Below are 6000 nucleotides of genomic sequence, written 5' to 3' on the forward strand. Positions count from 1 at the left end.
GCAGTTTTAGAAGGGGGCCATTTTTGGGGTAATTTTGGTCATTGTCTTTGCCACACATTTTAACAAACTCGTCTTAGGGCTTTTATCCAACTAACACCAAAACTGGTCAGCATGCTCAGGAGGAATGTGTGATTAAAAATTGTGCTAATGTTTTATGTAACTAAGTGTGTAGGAGGGGCGGGGCCTCAAAGTTTGATGTCTTGCCATGAACAACAAATTCATAACTCCCACATAAAACAACATATCCACACCAAAATGACACAAATTATGGCAGTACCATTCTGAAGTGTCCCATTTTCAAAGCAAGGTTGCTATTTCTGTTTCACACGCAACCCCCGATCTGCACTAAACTAACATTGGGTCAGTCTCATATAATTCTGACCACAAACACGTGTCCATATGACATCACCACCATAGCCCTGCCCTTTGGCAACAGGAAGTTCCCCATTTCAAAGCATTAATGACCAGATGTAGAGTTTGGCTGCAGGTGAGGGCGAGAGAAGCATGGGGAGGCAGTGCCAATAGCCCAAGTGGTCCTGTAGGTGCGAGGGCCATCATAGCTGCTTGCAGCTCACTAGTTTTAAAATTAGGTTTTGTAGTACTTATGCATAAAGTGCAACCAGGCATGGTATACTCAACTGCTGTTTTAGTGGTTGTTGCAGGAAAGATGGACATGTAAGCCATACTTTCTTTCTTTTCTGATACAGTTTTCATTCTTCACTGCCTGTTTTGATTATTCAGTCTCATGAGTACAAGATATGTTCCTGCAGCCATGTGCAGTGTTCTATATTTTGTTTTTGTGACCTTGTCAGTGCATTTCCCATCAGAGCTGTTAAAAAAAATTACTTTGCACTTGGCTGTAGCTCTGGAGGAAGATGAGTGGTCTCTGAAAGTTTGTGATTTGATTCCATGTTCCCTGACTTCATGTCTGTGTCCTTGGGCAAGGCGCTGAATGTATGTTGCCTCCTGGTGTTTAATGGGGAATGAATGTTTGTGATAGAGTAAAGCACTTAGTGTATAATGTGAATGTGTAAAGCCCTTTAAGTGGTGAATATGACTAGAAAAGTGCTATGCAAGTACAGACTTTTTTACATTTGTTCCTACACTTCCTGCTGTTTCCTCTTCAACTTAAGTAGGATTTTGTGAATTATGCCATTCATTAATTCAGCTTTGAAAATTTAATTGGTTGATCTCACTGTTTAACATCTTTTTCTTTAGGTTGTCAAAGAAGTCAGCTGTATTTAAAAATGACAATGGTATTGGTACAATAGATGCCACCTAGGAAACCTAGATGAGAAAAGGCTATTCAGAGCACTATTACAAGACATTAATCTAAAAAAAAAAAATTCTTTAATTAAAGGGTCTTTTGAAGACAGACACATTAAAAGTGGAGATGTGATCTATGTTATACTCACACCAAAGGAGAACCTGATAACAGCTCCTCCAGTGCCACAACGACCAACAGCTGCAACCCATGAAACACACACAGTTCGGTGTCATGTCATGCTCAAGGTAAGTAGAAAGGATTGATTTATAAATCTTCTTCTAAAAGGTAGCTGAAAATGACTAAAGATGGTAAAGCAAAGAAGACATTTTACATATTACATTTTGACACCCTGTCTCTCGACTGAATACCGCATCTTGTTGGGGTTAAAATGAATAAGGCAAAAGTCTTCACAATGTCATCTTCAACAAACTATTCAGACACCTTGTGTCCTCATGATATTTTATCCTGTGCAGGTTTTTCATGGGGGTTGAGACACCAAATTTCACCACAGCAGTCATTGCTGCTGGTGAAAAGTCACTGTCAGCAAATTATATGTAGCGAAATTTAAAAAACATTTCCAATCCAATGAGCTCCAATTCCAATGAGGAATATCCAAATGATTCGAAACTATTCAACATTTTTTCATTAATGTTGCACAGTCTTCATTTTCTTCATTTTACGCTTATGCTATTTTAAATTCTTTTCACATTTCAAGGTTCGAAAACTTTTTAGTAATTTCCTACACACCTTAAATTATATAAACAGTGACACTATACATTTTCATCTGGTAGGCAACCAGCTTTTTCCAAAGCTGATTCTGTTCCAATATCAGTTATGATTCTGCTTGATCTCAGTGCTGCATTTGATACTGTAGACAAAAGAATTCAGTTGCACAAGCTGGAAAAGTAGGTTGGACTTTCTGGAGTGCTCCATAACCAGTTCAGGTCCTATTTAGAAGGTCGGAGTTATTTCATTACTATTGAAAACTGATGAATCACAGCCTTGTTATTTAACCACATTGCCATATCAGAGCCTACCTGCACTCGGGCAGAAGTGAAAAAATTGTCTGCCATAAGGATAGGAACAGCTTTTTGAGACTTCCATCAGTGTGTAATCAGCGGGATTGCAATAAGATACACAAAGTTAAATGCTAGATTAGAACCTGTGCCTTGTGTACCAAAACCTACTTGTGCACACTGGTGACCAGTCGCTGAGCTGAATTTTTGTTTTGTCCAATCACAGGAACGGATTTGAAAATTTGACAAAAACCTATAACTTCAAAAATTTAAATGTTAGAAAAACCAAACGTCATATAAAATATCTCCTGGATGAGCTGAACAGTTTAAGATTAAAATGAATGAAGTAGCACAAAATATGTATAAGCTTTGCTGAAACTAAATGTACACATTTGGAGAAGACCACTTACTTCTGACATGATTTATCAAGTCAACCTGCAGCATCTGGGATTGAACCCATAAAGTTCTGAACCACAGCTTCTTTGCTTCACCATTGCGCCAACACAGTGTCCCTGATTGGACAAAATGGAAATACAGCTCAGCAATTGGTCCATTTTCTGCAATGGTATAACAAGTACACATTGGTTTACAAGGCACAGGCTCATATTCATTATTGAATATTGTGTGCCATGATGGTATGCCGGTTCTTGCACACACAGAGTGGTGTGTACTGTTCTTTTAAAGTGCCTACCTTCAACTGCACAGTTAAAGTGTGAAGAATCTGCACAAATGACACAAAGTGGGTGCGATATCTATCTTCAAAAGTTGTACAAATAACTGGTTATTTCAAGTTAAAAAAAAAAAAAAAGGGGGGGGGGGAAATCACAGTTCAATACTAGAAAATTCACTCTTTTTGCAGAACAGCAACTGTGAATGCCCTGTAATGCTGAATGATATGCAACTGCATAGGCATAACCATTTGAAGAAGAAGCACAACTACATAACTTGATTTATCAAGGTACCGCATCGGGATTTGAATACACGAACATCTGAATAAGAGCTCATTCATTTAACCACTACATCAGCACACCTCTCGGGCCGCATTCTGGCAGAAGCGTTAAAAAAAAATTTATTTACCATTCGGATAAGAATGCTTTTTTGAAATTTCCAGCAGTGTGTAATCAGCTGAAGAGCTTAAGATTTGAATGGGTGAAAATGGGTTTCCTTCAGAAACCTCATTCATCATTACATGAATGCATGTCAGTCATAAAGTCATTCTCAACACTCTCCAATTACACTACAAACTTCACTAAATCCACTGTTCTCCCTCTCTGCATGGGCCAAAGGGATGCGACAGGCCTCACATCACAGTATCACCTACCCTTAGGAAACATTATGTATTTAGGCGTTCACATATCCCCCAATTTGTCAGAACTGTTTAATCTAAATTACACACCACTACTTAGATCAGTACAGAATGACCTTAATCGTTGGACAAATTTACCAATTACACTCTCAGAAAGAATTTCAATGATAAAAATGTCAATTCTCCCCCAAATTCTCTACTTATTTAGCATGATTCTTTCAGTTCTTAAGGCATCTTGGTTTAGTTCACTTAATTCAGCAATATCTGATTTATTGGAAAAATAAGACACCTTGCATAAAACTATCGACTCAACAAAAAACTAAATCTCATCATTTATCATTCGTCAAGTCAGTTAAAATACCTGAAATATTGGCTTTGTCCCTCCCATCTGGATTCCCACTGGTTAGAAACAGAACAGGCACTGTGTACAGATATAAAACTTACAGATCTCCCATTTATCAGTCAAGCAATTAGGCACGATACCTGTTTCAAAAATATTTCCATAACTTCTGCTCTGACAGCATGGTGGGAAACACTCCAAATTATAGGCTCCACTGCTTCACCTTCTACAAATTCACCAATCTGGAAAAATCCAGATTTCACAATAAACAGGAAATCATTGAAATTTATATTACGGGAAAACAACGGTATCACTCATCAAGAAAATATGTGATAATACAGATCATGCAGTCATTATAGAAGAACTCACAAAGATTTCCAGCTCTGTAAAAACACTATCAAATATCTACTTCTTTCTGAACACTACAGATGAAAATAATTTTCTCACAATATCTAAGTGGACCAATGGCCAGAAGGAGGCAGGACTGCAAGCACCATTACTCCCCTTCGCCTCCTGCTCCGAGTCCCACGTCCCCAGTGTCCCCGCCTGCTCTGAGTCCCACGCCATCCTGGTCCATGCCACCTGCGTCCCAGCCCTGGTTCACGCCTCCGACGCTGCAGGCTCCCACACCAGCGCCCAGAACCTGTCTGGCGCGTGAAAATCCTTGCTTCGATGTTGCCTCGGCCTTGACAAAATATTTTTCGAATGCAGTCTCAAAAAGTGTAGTTGACATCTCAGTGGACGCCATTATAGTCTCACTCTCTGAGTTAGGCGATAGATTAACCTTAGTTCCATGTGGCATGGGTAATGTATAATAATCTTGCCAAAAGTAATTTAAATTTTAAAGTAGCAGGATCTTTACCACATGCACTGAAGTTGGTTATTCAAGCCAGAATCCACAGACTGCTTGCAAATTAAATCATGCAGGAGGAGAAGTCAACGCTATTATCCCTGGTGTGCCTTGGGCGCACCAGAATCTCTGATTTGCCTTTTATCAGCTCACAACTTAGTCATTGGTCATCCTCTCTAGGTTGTCTGTCTGTCTGTCTAATTCCTATTGAATTTAATTATTGGACTTTGGGTTGTTATGTAATATTATTTATCCAGACTATGGAAGATGACCCGAAGCCAAATTTCTTTAAAGTTGCAAATAAAAATTTCAAGTTTTTTGGTCAAATGCTTTTTATGCATCTAAAGAAATAAATTTGGACTCCATATTATATGTAACAGAGTAATCTACTAGGTTAACTGTATACATTGTTAGTGGAAGAATGTCTACATTTTATAAAACCTGTTTGTTTGGGATTGTATAGTGAAAGATGTATTTTTCTATCCTTCAGGTGAGAACTTAACTGTGTGTTTCTCTCTGTGTCAGTCCAGCTGGCTCAGGAATAGCTCCAACCCCCTCATGACCCTGTGTTTGAACAATCTGTTTTCTCAAGAAAACAAGATGAATTATCTCTTTATGAACAGAAATTGGTGTTAAAAAGAACATGCAACCATGACCACTGTAGACTTCCATAAATAGATTTTCTGTATCTCCATTGCATCACTTTCATGATGTGACAAAATAATTTTAAATGAATATTATTTTCTATTTGTTATGTCACATCTTGTACAGGGAAACTTTGAGGTTGGAGTGAACTTGACAAGTGACACAGTCTCTTCATTGAAGATCAAGCTTTCACATGTTTGTGGGATTCCATCAAATGTCCTTCATTACAAGTAAGAATGTAGAAAGTATTTTATTGTGGAATTTATACAATTTATTTAAAAAATATTACATTTTTATGTGTTTTTGTGGTTGATTACCAATATTATATCAGAGGTACAATTAGCAATGACAACCCATTGGAGCATTGTGGGATCACAGAAGGGTCAACCATGTACTTCTCACTGTCGGCATTTGCTGAAGAGGCCCAAACTTCCCAGGATTTCTTCATTGATGATGTTATTCCATCAGTTCAGCAAACTCGTAAAGGAATCAGTATCTTCCTCTCGTCTCTCTATGTCGTTGTAAGTAATTTGTAAGCTGTTACATTAAAACATACATACAATCATGGAAAAAATT

This window comes from Telmatherina bonti (genome assembly GCF_933228915.1).
Source record: "Telmatherina bonti genome assembly, chromosome: 3".
In the NCBI taxonomy this organism is placed as follows: domain Eukaryota; kingdom Metazoa; phylum Chordata; class Actinopteri; order Atheriniformes; family Telmatherinidae; genus Telmatherina; species Telmatherina bonti.